At 38.0% G+C, this 16,936-nt stretch overlaps 1 pseudogene; it reads left to right on the top strand.

Moving 5' to 3' along the window:
- The first annotated feature begins 1,846 nt into the window (after positions 1-1,846).
- LOC122350097 lies at positions 1,847-15,092 on the top strand (annotated as a pseudogene).
- The last annotated feature ends 1,844 nt before the right edge of the window (positions 15,093-16,936 follow it).

The raw sequence follows: 16,936 nt of genomic DNA, 5'->3' as shown, positions 1-16,936 counted from the left end.
GCACCTGAAGTCTCCTGCTTTGCAGAAACAAACCTGTTCACTGAAGATGCTTCTTCTTTTCAGGACGGGAAATGTGGTTAATCCTTTTATGTGTCCATGTGATGTTTAATTCTTTTAAACAATGTTGACAAGGTGGACAGACCTCTATCAAGCTTAACGTAAAAATACCACCAGACAAAACAATGCTGACGTGGCATGCACATGTCCTGTGTGTACACTTAGAAGTTCCCAAATAATATTGATTACTGTTTTTCTTTTAATCATAGTTTGTTGATTCTGTATATGTTTGTTAATTCTTTATGGTTTAGTCATAGGGGTGACTACAAGGAGATGTGCAGCAAAGAAATTTGCTTTACTTTTTGTTGGATTCTGTCATGAATGCATCTGTTATAGAAATTAAAAAGTATATTACCCATTGATTTTAAAGTGTAATTATTCCATTAAAAATAAAGCTAAACCCTTGACTTAAATAGCATGGACAGTCTAAAAAGTGCTTCTGAAATCCGTAATCCCTCACCAAAATGTGTGCAAGTTATATTTTAATAGTTTGTGACTATTGACCACTGTTGACTGCTTCAGTTACTGTCCTAACAATTTGAATATTGTTTTATTCATTCATACTCTTAGGCAGTATGACTCAGACAGGCACCATGCTGCAAACTAACTCATTTAAACTGGACTTCCAGTTCATCACTTTTTTTTTTTAATAGTAAATAAAATCCTGGCAGGTACAAGTTGAACCAGTATGTCATCTAATGACGTTTTCGTGAGTGAAACTAATAAGCTGTCTTACCTAAGCTGGTGTTGCAAAGGTTTCAGGGAATGCCATTTATTATTGTTTGCTGGCATGCATCATCCAGTCCTTCACTAAAACAGAAGTCTGTGATTTCTCATAATTGGTTGTGTAAAGTAGCTCTTGGTAGGTTTTTTTTGCATGTTCTTTCGGGAAGCTATGAGGGACATATCCCTTTTTGGTCAGTGCGGTATGAATCCTTGCTGAGCTCATGTTTAAGCGCAGTCTCCTCTCTGCTGTGTTGACTGTACTGTTATGATGAAATTACAGTGTAAAGTAGAGTATTAAAGGAGCTAGGGGCGCATGTGTATCCGACCATATAATTCAGTGGAAGTGCAATCATACGCCAAGCCAGAAGCTCAATTTTGAAACTGATGGCAAGTAATCTAAGCAAAGAAGACAAGAGGCTTGGGTTGTAATCTATTGCTCATAGTAATGAACTTGGCCTGGCAATTGAAAGCTACGTTTAAATGCTATAGCATTCATGATTGATGTTTAATAACTACTGTAGAGTTGTGTGTGCACTGACCATCCAAGACATGTCTCCTCCCGACTGTCAGGTTAAAAATATGTAATAATATTAGATGTGGACCGAGAGGACAAAAACCTAGAGCAATTAATCTTTCTTGTAAATCGAAATGGATGAATGTATTGCAGGTTAGTAATCCAGATATCATTAGATAAGATTACAGTCCATGCTATTTAGCACAGCACTTCTATTATCCAAATGAGAATGGAGAAATTAAAAGCTCTGGATTAGAGACACTATTGCTGCAGATGGCCATTAAATCTAAAAGCAGAAGTTAGTACCTACTGTTCTGTGTCTAGATCCACTCATTCTTCTGGTTAGCGGGTTTGTAAGATACTGAGAAGCTCTTTTTGAAACTCTTGAGAATCAATTGGAGAGGGTTTCTCTGTGAGGAGTGGCGATTGAAAAACCCGGAGTGGAATTACAGCGTAGAATGGAATGGGAATGGCAATAGTGATGATGAAATGGGAAATCTTTGACTTGACTTGACTTTTTGACTTGACTATGGCAACCAAAAATTTTATTCTTTGAAACTTTATCCTGCTGGCTATCTTGTAGGCTACTTTAATTGTACGCATCGTAATCTGTGCGCCGGTGTCCTACTAAATATCAATACTTTCGTTTGTTTGTTAAGCGGCGATCCTCATTAATGCTTGAGATGGATAGACGAGCGCTCCATTATATTTTCGCCTTGTATTCCTCCCATAATGGTGACCTTTTCGAGCTGTTTATAGCCGGTAAACAGCGCGAGCCTAATAAAAACAGTCATGAATCCGCGCGCGCCAAGCAGAACCACATGAGTGCGCGCGGAGGAGCAGCGCTTAAAACCGCGCAGCAAGGACAGGAGACGGCTTCGCGTGCAGCGGCTTCAACGACAACGAGGGGTCTGTGCGGATACAGTCCACCTATAATCACGGAGCTTAACGATGGACCTTTGCGCAGACTGCATTTGGCGTACGGCGAGGTGAGCGCGCAGCACGCACCGCCGAGACGATGAGGGAAGCTACGAGAGGTTACGAGGAGAAAGGGTCAACGGTAACCTCGAGATCGATGAGCACGCGTTATGCCGAGGGCTGCCGAATGGGTGCTGTCGGAAAATGACGGGTTTTGAGCGCAAGAGCCGTGTGTAGGAATACTGTGGGCTGACTGTGGAGCGTTGAGGACGGTTCCCCAATGGAATGCAGAAAAGACAGCGCAACTGCCGCAGTGAATGAAGTTGGTTCGTTAACGCACGTTGCTAACAGTACGCTTAACCAAAAGAGGTAACGAAATGCATCAAAAGAAAGAAGATCTGTGAACGAACTCTTATTTATTTGAGCGTCCGCGAAGTGCGTCCTCCCGATTTGAGCACGAAAAAAAAGACGCACGCTCGCAATTCGGGTTATTGTTTTGATTTGTTGAGCAGTTTTCCAAGTGTCTTCTTGCTCGCTAGTGTTCGCCGGCGGTCCTGATCGGCGCGGGATGGTGGAGACGCTGAGCATCGCCGTCATCGGAGCGCCTGGAGTCGGGAAAACTTCTATCATCCGGCAGTTTATTTACAATGACTTCTCGGAGGCTTACACCCCAACCCAAACGCGATACGTGTACAGACCCTCGGTCATTCTTAACGGTGTTATGTACGACCTGAAGGTTTTGGACGTCCCGCCAATTTCCTCCTTTCCTTCAAGCCCAAGTCAGGTACGTCAGGCTACAGTGACACAGTGCGCGCGCCACATTACAACAAAACGCATGAAAAGTAAAGCGATAAAACGCGAATGTATATACCCCGATCTAACAACCTAAGTGAAATATTTTACTGTAAAAGTAGGCTACGTGTTGTTGAATAAGTTATACGGTGATTGTACCAAAACAAATACATATTTAAAGTAGTTTTCAACTATTGTCTCGTTAAATGCATCCACCTTTTGTGCAAAGGTGTATAATGTTAGCTATTGCTGTAATGTAGGTTCAGGATCTTGTTTTTTTTTTTTTTTTTTTTTTTTTTTTTTTGTAAACCATCGATTTGACCTTGCATCCAAACATTAATCAAATTCACACTTTTCCAATCCTGGTAAAAAAAAAAAAAAAAAAAAAAAAAAAAAAAAAAAAAAAAAGCAGCATGTTCTTGTGAACTTTTATCATTGCAGCTGAACTGAATCTTGAACAGATCCATTAATAGCCTGAGATTCCCGAGGAATGATAGTGCATTGCTTCAGGAGAGAGGGGCTTTCCTCTAGAAAAAAAAAAGATCTCATTTGGAGTAGTTGCTATGGCGACATGGCTTGAACTGAGCATCTGTAAGCTTGTTTTCTGTATCCTCCCTCTAGCAAATATTTCGTTCTCTCCCCCACCTCTCAGTCGCTTCTCTGTATCTCCCCCTCATCTCTCTCTTCTCTCTCTCTCTTCTCTCTCTCTCTCCGTCACACACACTATTACTCTTCCTCTTATTCTGTCTAACAGTCCTGGCATTTCAAGCACCTTTCCAATTATTCTTGTGGCCAGCTCCTCAAATTTCCAATGTTCTGGAATAACCCAAGACCCCAAAACATCGGTTCTGTTAAGAAAGCGGCGTAGCTACATATGCTGTTAGCAACTTTACTACAACAACCCCAGGTGTTCTTGCATCAGATGAGTTTCCTGTCAAACCACCACCATATACTGTCAGTCAAGCGCTACATGAAATACCTGCAATGTATTGCGCAGAGATCTACCTCTGTCACCGGTTTAGTTTGTTTAGTTAGCAAACTGTCTGTCTGTGATATTCACACAAACACAAAAAGGCTTTATTAGCTGTTTCACTGGAGCAGAAAATCACCTCCGCAGGAAGGTAGATTCTATAACAAGGTAAACATAATCAATTTGCTCTCTCAAGAATTACATTAGACTTAAACGCATTCGTTTTGCAGGCATTTTGATTTATCCCGAAGCCATTTACAAGACTAATTACGAATCCGAGAAGTGCCACTGTGCCAGAGCAGCACAATGCTAGATCCTCGCAAATCCTGACAAATCCAGACAAATAATTTCAGCTCACCTCCTAATACACTCGGAGCATTTGCATGCAAGACGGGGGCCGATCAGGAACCTGTGAGAGCAAACGGCAGAAAACCCAGAACCCTGCCTTTTCCTGGAATGAGATCTAATTCAACAAAATTCCCTTCAGGTCCGTCATGGCTTCAGAATGTAAAAAAAAAAAAAAAAAAATCGAGCTGTTTTCTCGCATTTATTTTCCCCGGCAGCATTTCGGAGTGAATTCCCTGCATCGTGACCACTTCACGCAGCTTAAAGACCCACTCCAGACAGAGACCGCCAAGGTCGCCTCAGCAACAAGTGATTGTGTCGACTGTTGCCAGGTTGTGTGTTACCGAACAGAGTTGACACACGCAAACAAAGCGTTATTACTGAATGGAGAAATAAGTAAGGGTTGCTCTGTTACGGTGGTGTCGTGACGTCCTCGCAGAGAGGTGTCAGCGTTTCTGATGTCACGTCAGCAAAACGGGATGTAAAAATCATGAAGAAGCTGTGCTGAGGCGGAGAGGAGGGAAAGGGGGTATATTTCAGCGCTCGGAGCGCATTGAGACACTGCAATCTAATTGAGCCGGAGCACGCTGCAGCTAAATGCCATTTAGCTCCCTTTAGAGCATGGCTGGCTGGAGCGCATGGTGGAGAAGGTGTGTGTGTGTGTGTAGATGCGTCTTTATTAAAATGCTTCTGGCTTCTTTTGACAGGCGCTGGTGTCGCATGCAGACTTTGCTGATGAAAGAAGAAATAACCCAAAAGTTCAAAGTGATCGAAATCAAACGTGATTTTAAATGGCTGTAGAGATAAAAGTGTAGCAAATTCATGGATACAAAAGCAGCGAATTAGCTTAAAACCAAATGCTAATAAAAGCGTTCGGAAGGAGAGTTCAGTTTCATTAGAAATTATATAAATATAAAAAGCAAGTGGTGCACCATTAAACTTAATTCAGTTACATTTGAGTTTCCTCTGATTTAGGACCGTTTTTGGCTGGTTTGCTCCTGCTTACAACCAACAACATTCTGCAGATAAAAGCACGCTTGCCCAATGATCAGAAAATTCTGAAGTAACATAATGTCTGAATAAAAAAAAAATAAAACAATAAGTTTATATATAAATTTTATTAATGCAGGTTAAATATGTTGTTTTTATTCAATTATATTATATTGTTCTATTTTCATTTTTAAATCTTTTAATTTTATGTTTTATGTTATTTTATGTTTATTCATTTCCAGAAAAAAAATATTTATTTAGAAAATCATTACTAATAACTAATCAGTGTAAAAACACTGATATTAATATTTCAAACTCTACATTCAACATCTCTTGCTTATATTTCATATTCCATGCTAAACCTGCTAAATAACAACGTCTCCCATAATGCATCACGGAATGTCTCCTGTACTCTCTCCACCTTTTTTTTCTATAAGGAGCCGTTTGTAAATTGAATAGGCTTCGCTCCGGTGTCATCTGCTTCGATCTATTTTTAGCAGTGCAATATGCCGCCTGATATGTGTATGCATGTCTTACCATATATCTCATGATGACATTGGTTTTGTTACTCTTATCTTCATTTCCCTTCGGCGGCTAATGACCCGGAAGAGAACAGCTTCCTTCCACATTGAAAAATATGGTGGATACCTCTGTGCACTAAAATGCAAAATGCAGCAATATCGCTCAGCTCCCACCGATACTCGTCGTACAGACAACTGTGAATAATAATCTTTGACTGCTTGGCAACTTTGGTGACTGAATGTCGCAGTTTGTTCACATGATGCCACGGCAGATGGAGCAGATCAAAAGCCAGCATGATTCAGGATTTCCTGTTTCTGCCAGCCTCTCTTTCCCGCTCTTGTTCTCTCTCAATTATGACAACAGAGGGCTCAGTGACACGTTCCCCCGCGTCTACAGCAGTTGCTTGATCATGTAATGGTCCCCAGAATGTGATAGAATTCGCTTTGCCCAGAGCCATGCACTTCCTCCTCGACTATGTTTCTCACCGCTAGCTGAGGAGAGAATGTGCTTGTGGCAGATTTTGGTTGTTCTTTTAGCCAGTGGAATCAGCTCTGGTTCTCTGCTTTCACCCAACAAGCGCGAATTGTTACGTGAAGAATCAGTTTGTTACTTACCTAAATAAACTGATCAATCTATCACGCTTATCAGCTGCAAAAGTGGCTGTGTTCCAACCAGTGAAGGGTCACAAAGACACACAGCTTTAACAGCCTTTTTTTTACGTTCTTTCAATAAACGTACAAAAAATCCCATGAACTGGAATGAAATATTTCCGTGAGTGACCCTTCTCAAGCTTTTGAGATGACATTAAATTGATCTAATGCCGTTTAGACAACAAAGCGCCATTCAGAACCGGGCTGTCTCGAGGACAGATGTTCTCATAATTTTTTTTTTCACGCCTGAAAAGTATCGTCTCTAATTTGAAATTCATCGTCATACATCACATTGTCAGCTAGTAGTAAAAAAGAAACCAACACAATAAATCTAGCCGTGCACCTTAGAATAATTAAGAAATATAATTTAGTAATTATACCATCAGTTATCAGGGGCCGAGCCAGAAATGAAGATGATGCATAATGAACAAGCGGTTTAGTTTGCAGGCGTGTAATGATTTAACTGAGACATGCAGTTATTTGACTTAGTGCTTTTCTGGATTATTTCCACATCTACATTTGGCACCTCTAGCACCTGACTGTTTCACAGATGAATGAATGCTGTGCTGAAAGAATGATTTTGTTTTGCCTTTAGTCGTGAATGAACAGGTGGCTTAGAGAGAAATATTGAGCAGTATTATGTAAAACGAATGCAATGCATTAGGCAAGACAGAAAGCATTTTGGTGTACTGCTTTATTCAAACATTTTTATATATATTTTTTTTATTCATTTTCATTGAATTAATGTGTTTTGTCATGTTATATAATGGTTTAAAAAAATTAAGATGTTTCTGCTCGTCAAGGCTGCATTTATTTTAACCAAAAATATTATTTCAATTTAAAATGACTGTTTTCTATATTAATATATGTTAAAACATCATTTATTCCTTTTTACAAAGCTGAATTTTCAGCATCATGACACCTGTCTTCAGTGTCACATGATCCTTCATAAATTATTTCAGTATGCTGATTTATTGTCTTTGTTGTGCTGCTTAATATTGTTTTTGGAACATGTGATACATTTTTTCAGGATTCTTAGATCAATAAAAGGTTAAAATTGGATAGCATTTATTTACATTAGAATGGTTAATAATATATATTATTGTTCAAAGATTTGGGGTTTGTAAACTTTATGCTTTGTTTTTTTAAATAATTTAATACTTTTATTCTCCAAGGATGTTTTAAATTACTGAAAAAATATAACAGCTTAGGTGTACATTGTAACAAAGGATTTCTATTTTTAATCAATGCTTTTCTTTCTAACTTGTTATTCATTAGAAACCTAGAAAAAAGATTCACAGGTTCCAATATATTTGGCAACCGTTTTCCACACTGATAATTCTAAAAATAAATTAGCATAATGATTTATGAAGGATGAAGTGACACTTAAGCCTGCAGTAACAATTGAAAATTTAGCTTTCATCAAAGGAATAAATTTTAAAATATGAAATTTCTGTATTTTTAAATGTTTATATATTTAAAGATATATATATATATATATATATATATATATATATATATATATATATATATATATATATATATATATATACTGTACAATATTACAAATATGTATTTTTATTTTAAAGCTGAGAAATATATTAATATTTGATCAATTTCAGTGTAAAAAAATATTTTGAATCATATTCAATAGAATTAAAGTTTGTCTTATCAAACATCCTTCAAAATGTCAGAGAAAACTATAGAAAGACAGACATTTCGAGAAAGAACTATCAGAGAATTATCCAAGTGATGGTGCTCTTTGTGGTGCTAAATGGAGTTCCCTTCCTGCTCCTGTTTTAGCCTAACAATAGTGTCCGTCCACGCCATCCAATCAGCAGAACATCAAACATACGCGTGGATCAGATCACATTTATTTGTGAACACTCTTGGCAGCTTTCAGCAGCACAGCTTCCCATTCAGCAATTTCTGGTGGACGTCCTCCACATTTCCAAAGATATTTTTGCTTAAAGTGGATACCTTCCTTGCCCAGAGGAGGATGTTGAATTATGATGAAAGTGAATCTGAACGTGTCCTCTCTCTAACTCACACTCACAGGGAGGAACAGAACTGAGGCTTGACAAGGAGAGAGAGAGACAAGCTTCTATTTTTAGCTTTCACGGGGATGGCAGAGCATCTGAAACATCTAACAGGCACACTGAGGGAGCGTTTATGTAAGAACAGTGCTCAGCAGAAAAGACCGAAAGCTTTGAGGCTCATGTTTAATTGACTGAAATTTGTCTTGCGCTCTAGCACCATAGTTAATACTGAAAACCGCTGCAGATAATTGCTTCAATCTACCACTGATCACTGAGCTAGAACTCCATAAAATCTCATAGAATGTTGAGTTTGTGCTTAATAAGGTCTGAGAAACGTCAGATTTCCCAGCGGAGGGCAAGGCGTCTGCTTTTGATGTGCAGAAAATTGAAAAAGGGAAAAAGACTTCCTATTCAGCAACTAAGGACTGTTTAAACCCAAACACACAGACTCTACCCTTCTTCTTTTTTTGTATTATAGCCGATCTGTCAGAATTTGGAGAGTGTGGTGGGAATGCAGAAAGCTATATTTTGTCCCAAAAATGTGCCTTAGTGTTTTCTGTCTTTATAACAATAGTCGGTTTTGAACCCATCATTCCAGACACCTTCTTTTGTGTTCAAAAGAGTCAGCTATCCAACCTGGGCTCGTTCGAAAATACGTACCTCTGTGCACTTTTTGTGCAGCGCTGACTGTTACACCTTGCCGAACGCTTCGCCGCAGTTTCAAAGAGAAATGTCCAATGAGTTGCACTAAAACAAAAGTTCAGTACTTGATCCCTGGCATGTTTTTATCACGTTAAAATAGGTACAAGCTGTGTGTTTATTGTGCTAAATATCCGGGAATTTATTTATTGATGCAGCGGTGCCATTTAATCTACCTTTTACACAGATGAAATCCCATAGATGAAGATGGATACGTGTGGATGCTAACGTTCAATTGTGTGAAAGGGAGTAAAAAGTGTTCATTTCTTTCGGAAACTGCAGCAAAATGTACTTATTGGTACGTATTTTGTGTCTCGCTAAAAAGTAGGTATGTTTATCCCATGAGATCAGGTAACAACTATCCCTTTAAATGTCCTTCCTCCCTTATCGGTTACATTATAATAATCTACAATATGTCAAAGCGTTTTTCTGCACACCTGATTGCTTTTTTTATTATTACACTAATGTGCGAGCGTGCACGAGTGAATCTCCGTGCAGAATCACTGTAGTCATCTCTGAGTGTGAAATATCAGCAGCGGACTGCTTTTTCAACATCACTAGAGGATGAAGGTAATTATTCCTCTGCCAAGATGAATGTGTAACCACTGTCTTTGCTACAGTTGACATCGATTTTCTTTACAAGCAAGATCAGCTTGTGACGAATGGCTTCAATTTGACTTGCTTCTCTCACTCTCATCTTTCTCCTGTCCTCAACACAAATGCAGATCACAATCAATATGGCAGTTAAACAAGATCCACTGGAATTTTTTTTCCCGCATGCAAGCTCTATCTGGTTCAATCACTGAATATTTATAGTTTAGTTATTAGGGATGTGCTGTGGTTAGTCCTATGAAGCCAGTGAAGACACACTTGCAGCATTTTTTTTTTAAAATACTGTAGTTTTTACAAAACAATTTTGGCAGCTGTGATTGCCAGAATAATTTATAAAAAAAAAAAAAAAAAAAAAAAACGTAGAAAACACATTTATGGCCAAAAACTGTCAGTTTATAGTATTAAACTATATTTTACAAACAAAATTTTGTAAAATGCACACTGTTTAGCATACTGGCAACCACCATAATAATGCAGCTGGTAAAATAGAAAGCCACATGAAGAATCAAATCTCATTACTAACTTCACCACAAGCAAAAGTACAATGCATATATAGAAGTCATTCATGCAAAAACAAAACACTTAAAAATGCAATGAACATTCATTAAACAACTGAAGATGTAGCGTTAAGTCCAAATGTACGTAACTCATTACAAAAACCCGTTAAAAACATGATTATTCAAGCAAAATACTTTCAAATGTGGAGTGTCATGCAGGGAATATCATTTTACAGGTTTGACTGTAAATTATACATTGATTTATTTAATAAAAAAATATACAGTTAACAACATTCTACTGTAAAATTACATTTAAATGTCTGGTTAAACGATTTACAGTTTTTCCCTGTATATAATATAAGAACTTACTGTAGTAAGTTTAACTTTCCATAGTGCTTTTACAAGATATTATTAGTTAAAATTACACTTATTAGTCTTTGGCATTGAAAGCAGCATTTAAATTCAACATTAAATGAAAATGCGATCATGTTCCCATATTATTTGAGTAAAAAAAAATAAAATAAAAAATAATATATATATATATATATATATATATATATATATATATATATATATATATATATATATATAACCAAACACAACTTCAAAAATACAATAATATTTAATGTCGTGTTATGACTTGACATACCACATCTGAATGCTGGAATTGATATTCAGTTCATATCATATGAGCTCTTCTGAGAGAAAAGCAGAGTGGGGGAGGAGGAGAGAGAGGAGATGAGGTCAGTGTGTCACGGCTGAAAAATTTGCTCGCTGCCTCTTTCAGATGTCCACCATTCAGTGCTGTTGTGTAATTACTGTAGGTAAATCATTACTATTCATGGGCTGTAACCTCATGTTTCTCCCCAGTCTATTGAACTAGCATACAAATAACAAGTGCATGTGTTGTACTCAGTACCTTGGATGGAGTAGAGAAATTACATTGGGGAGAAAGAAATTTTTTGTTACAAAGACAAGTGATATCACATACAGTATATTGTGCTATTTTCTTTATTCGTTTGTTTTCTCTAATTAAAATGATATGTTTGGTTATATTGACCTATGGTCACCAGTATATGTAATTAATTAAAGGTTTTAAAAGCCTACATTCTTTATTTTTTTTCTATTCTATTCTTTTTTTTTGTAATCAGAAATTCTGCATCAGTTATTATATTATTATGGAATTTTTTTTGCCCCTGTTATGCCATTTCCAGTATTGTCTTTCATTTAGTGTGTAATTTAACTGCATGTAAATGTAGACAATCTGCAAATTGGTAAATCCCCCAAACTTGACCCCACAAACACATAAATTTACTGATGACTGCTGTAGATGATAGACCAATCAGAGCAGAGTAGGCTCACAGAAAGGAGGGGTTTAGAGAGGCTGAATTGTAGAACTGCTTTGACCTAAATGTGTTTAAAAAAATTGCTGGAAAATTAGGTGATATTAAATGCATGTTTGTTCACCTTGCATGCATGTAAACCTATTAAATGAGACTTCCAAAACAATATTAGGAGCCTTAAAATGGCATATATAGGGCATAAAAAAATCACATGATTTATATATATATATATATATATATATATATATATATATATATATATATATATATATATATATATATATATATATATAATATGATGTATGCTAAACCTCGCAGGTAGGTGTTATAGAAAATAATTTTTTAATGTAAAATATGTAATGCAATGTACACATTATGTCTAGGTTGCACACAATCATGTTTTCTTGACCTTTAAATGTTTTCGCACGCCACATAACTTAATTACAACCAAAATGCAACATTGTAAAATATTGCAGTAGCGTTTTATATCTGATGGGAAGTTATTTTCCTACATTAATTGTACATTGGCCTCCTCTCATCACAAATAAACAAATAATCAGTCAGTGGTCATCTGATGAAGTGCTTTTGTCTGTCTGCTCGTTTCTATCAGGAGTGGCTGGATGCTCGGTGCAGAGGGTCCGCATGAAGCAAGCGCCTACATTCTGGTCTATGACATCTGCTGTGTGGAGAGCTTTGAGTACGTCAAGATGATCCGACAGCAAATTGTGGATAGCAGGTACGAAAGAGCTCACTCATTCAGAACTGACCCACCTCAAAGAATAATAGAGAATGATTATTGTGCTATAATAGATCAAATAAAAGCAAATGTTTAACATTACTTCTATTGTTGTTAGAATGCGACCAACTGTGGTTCCCAGCTCACAAGGCACAGCAGCACTGATTAATGTGACTGTATCAGCTGCACTGACAAACTACTGATTGGTTTTGATGTTTTTAATAACAGTTGGCCCTTGCTTTCCCGGTTGATGCTGAGATAATGAGGTGACATTTGAGAATATGGATGAGTGACAGTTACAGAGCATAGACACTGTCACCATTTACTACAGCTGATAAGAATATAATAGATGCCAGTTAGAAAATCCTTTTACATATGCAGGTCTTGCGCACCATAGATTGCATGCAGCATCACGTATTTGCATAAAGGTCTAATGTGAACAGAGCGAATGACAGAAAATGATCTGCAGTCTCCACCTTTAGCCCTTTTCTCCGCCCACAACATCACACTTCTGTGCTTTAATGCATCTCACGTTTTCACTGCTTTGAGGACACCTCGGTCTTAGTGTAAAAGTCCTTTCATTTTAATGATCGCTGTATTCAGTTCAGATTGCATGGAGATGTTTGATGTGGTGGAATATTGAATGTAGACTGCGTACACATGCAGAGGGGAGATAAAAGAGGCAGCTGTTGTAGAAGAAAGTTTTACAAAACGTTCTTTGACTAAACACGGGCTTGAAAGGTTTAAGAGATAGTGAGAGAGGGTATACAGGGGAAGCCATACTGAGAGAGAGAACAGATAAACTGTATGAAAGGGGATAAATCAGTGTAAAACATGACACAAGAACCCAGACACAAGAATGAGGGACTGGTATAGGCTTATTAAACATAATGGTATTGGTTTCCTTGACGGATTATTCACCTCTTTTATGCTGAAATTACTTGCACATTCTTTTCTTTCTTTTCTCTCTCTATCATTATATTGAGCACAAATATATAATAGCATAAATCCTCGACATCTGACAGATTTGAAATGAGTTGAATCAGAATAATAGCAGTAGTTTGCTTTTTAATATTAAAATGAATAACGTGGAATACCCTTGGGTCCTCAATTAAATTTAACTTGTTAAAAGAGAGGTTTTAAATATTTATGATATGTCATTTGTGTATGCATGGAGCCCTTGTTAATTTGCTATCATGTAAATATAGTCGATACTATATTAATTGGCCAGACATTTATTTAATAGCTGCATATTCAACCAGGGTATGTTACACTTGACATTTTCTAAGCGAATAAATGAAACCTCGCATTTTAATTTGAGCTCCTTGTGCAACAGTGAATTGGCAATTAAATTAATTGCACTTTTTTCAGATTAGCAAAATGCACAGACACACACACACACACTTGCCACCGAAGCCCCCTGAACATGAAACGCTGTAATTCGTCATTGTGTGTGTGTGACCTTCAAGCACAGCCAAGCGCTGAGAAAGGACACACATCACGCGTTCTCCAACACAAATTATGAGCTCAGTGCCTTTTTTTAGAGCGTGTCAAAGAGCTGAGGGGCCTTTTTATGTGTGTGTTTGTCTTTGCATGTTTGCTAAAGATATTATGTCCAGCATTAATGTCACGTAAGAAACTGCTTGATACTCATGGGATCGCTTTGTTTTCCATGCTAATTCCCTGTTAAACCTCTTTTTTTTTTTTTATTGCTGTTCTCCCCTGTCATCTCACCTGCCTCCCTCTCTCATCTCTTTCTGTGTCTCTTCATAAGAGTGGGCAGCAGTAGTGAGGTGCCCATCCTGGTGGTTGGCAGTAAGCGGGACCTTCAGCGGCATCGGTTCACCCAGCGCAGGGCCGTGTCTGTACTGGGTGAAAAACCTGGAAGTGTGGCTATGTTGAGTGCTCTGCTAAGTATAACTGGCATGTGCTTCTGCTCTTCAAAGAGCTCCTGGGAATAGCCGTGGCACGAGGACTGCGTCCGAACCACACGTCTATCCGTCTCCAAGGGGCATTGCAGAGGAACCGCTGTAATGTCATGTGACAGATATGTAGCCTTTTTTGAATTTATGCTTATTTAGGACCAGTTTGTTTTTTCAGAGTCTTATTTATCTGAATTTAAGTGGTCCTAAGTCAGTATTGAACGTCAACTTTGCTGTACCACGAGGATGGAGCTTTGGGAATAAACTGTTAATCAAAATGGCTGGAATATTACCACCTAGGGGCCTCTGTAACCGATGCATTCATCTGAAGGATTACCTTAGGTACCGATTTCATTTTTCTCCAGTGTAGTCTAACAAACAGGAAAACGGAAGCAGATAAGGATTTCTTTTTTCGTCATACCAAAGTCTGTCAGGGTCAGAATAAGATATTGCATCTGACTCAGTACAGAGCGCAGTTTGTTTCCCCTTCCTGCTCAGATTTAAATTCAGATGCTGTGGGTGCAAGTGTGACAGTTTTTAACTGTTGCTTGGAAACTGCTTTTATGAAGGATGTACTTATTGTTTAGAAATAATTATGAGTGAGGGTTTGTGAACCCGTTGGAATTATCTGTAGTGCTTGTCAGATTTGGTCTAAAATAAGAGCTAATCTTTCCGGGTGTTATATATCAAGTTAAGACATAACAACAGTGGAGACACAGTTCAGCTGCGCTTTCTCAGAAGCACTGACTTTAAAGGGATATTCCACCTAAAATAAATTCTGTCACTGATCAATTACCCTTTTTCGTTCCAAACACGTAAAAAGCTTTGTTAAATCTTCAGAAGATAATTTAAGATATTTTGGATGAAAACCAAGTGGCTTGTGACTGTCCCATTGACCGCCAAGTAAAATGTACTTTCAAGGTCTAGAAAATAACGTGCTCTGAGTGCTCTGTTACACAGATGTGCCGTTTACCTCTATTTACGCTTTGATTTGAACACTAACTGTTATTAATGTAACACAGATTTTAATTTGGAGTGGAGTAACCCTTTAAAATATCCTCTGTCCTGTTACTCATTGACCAACTTCCCTTTTGCAAAACTGCTTCAGGACTTTAATGTTGAAGGAGCTGCAGGCTTCAAATCCTGTCACATTTCACTACATAACCCTTATTAACCATATGCCGTGGTTCATATACAGAAACCTCACCATTGTCCAATTCAATTTGTATTAATTCCAGACCAAGACCATCTTACGCAGACACTGCAAAAGTGAAAATAATATTCCTACAATGAGGTTGGAACAGCTTTATTAATAGCAGTGGTTTTGTCTATAATGGCTAAAAGGGGTCACACACATTGGATAAGAAGTGTTATGCCATGTCTTTAATATTTGAACATATGGTTATTTTTTGGCGGCGCCAATCAGCTACAATTTAGGAGATTGTGTAGATAGGAAGATTGTGTATTGTGCATTTTTAGCAAATGTTTGTACTCACTGACACCACTGTCTTTATTCTTGAATAGAAGTATGTACCTATTCTAATTGTACTGGACGCAACACGGCACTGCACTTCTTGTCCACTGTGCGACTGACTTAAGAAATGTAGGAGATTATCCTTAAAATATGCACCAGCATTCTTACTGATGACTTTCCATGTATGAACATGGCCAAGAGGTACCTGGAGATCCTTAGCTGTTATCTTGGACTTCGTTAAATCACGCTGACTTATTTCATTTCAAACTTCTTAGCACATTTGCTTAGATAGGCATATCCACGGCATTGCAATTTTTTCACCATATGCCCTGCCAAATAAAAGTAAATGGCAAACATCCTACCTCCTTAAATATAGATCACTGAAGAAATGAGGCACAAAAATAATGTCTTCCTCTAGCAGGATAGTGAGGTGTTGTGCAGATTTCAGCAAGCATGTACAATCACTGGCACTCTAGAAGCTGTGAGAAGTGATGATAAAGCCAACAGGTCCTCTGGGGCTTCTCCAAAACTGAAGATTTCTGCTGAACCAGGATGCAGAGGAGGCTTACATCCTTTACTGCAGTGGACTGCAGTCTGTATAGTAGTAGATGACAGCGCAATCCAGATCCTCTCTGGAGTATTTCTGAATACATTAAAGTTAAAGTGCTTTAGTGTCTGCAGTGAGATTTGGGTTGATCTGGGTCTACTGTTTTTCCTCTTTTAACATAGAGAACAGGTAGATGTTTGGCCCAAGCTTTAGATGAACTAATCCTGTAGATGTACTGATAGTAAACATGATTGATTGGCTGGCTGTGCAGAAGTCTTGATTCACAGCTAGAGCTGTCGCACTGCTACACCTATTGTGTCACATACTCTGGTCTGAGGTAATAAACTGTGGAGCATTGGCACAGAGGTGCAAATTCGTTAGACAGAGAAAAATGTATGGTCCTAGACACCACGCACCCAACCCCTTGACAGAAAAAGGTCATAAGACATAATATTCTCAGAGTGTGCACAGAAGAAAAATCTACATCCTTCCTCACAAATGCAACTCTGACAGCCATCTATGCACTTGTACACATCTTACATGACTCAAAAGAGCTAAGAATTTCCGTCAGAAGATGGGAAAA

This window comes from Puntigrus tetrazona, chromosome 8 (genome assembly GCF_018831695.1).
Source record: "Puntigrus tetrazona isolate hp1 chromosome 8, ASM1883169v1, whole genome shotgun sequence".
Taxonomy (NCBI): Eukaryota; Metazoa; Chordata; class Actinopteri; order Cypriniformes; family Cyprinidae; genus Puntigrus; species Puntigrus tetrazona.
Note: the sequence above shows the minus strand (reverse complement) of the source record. Positions and strands in the feature narration are given on the sequence as shown.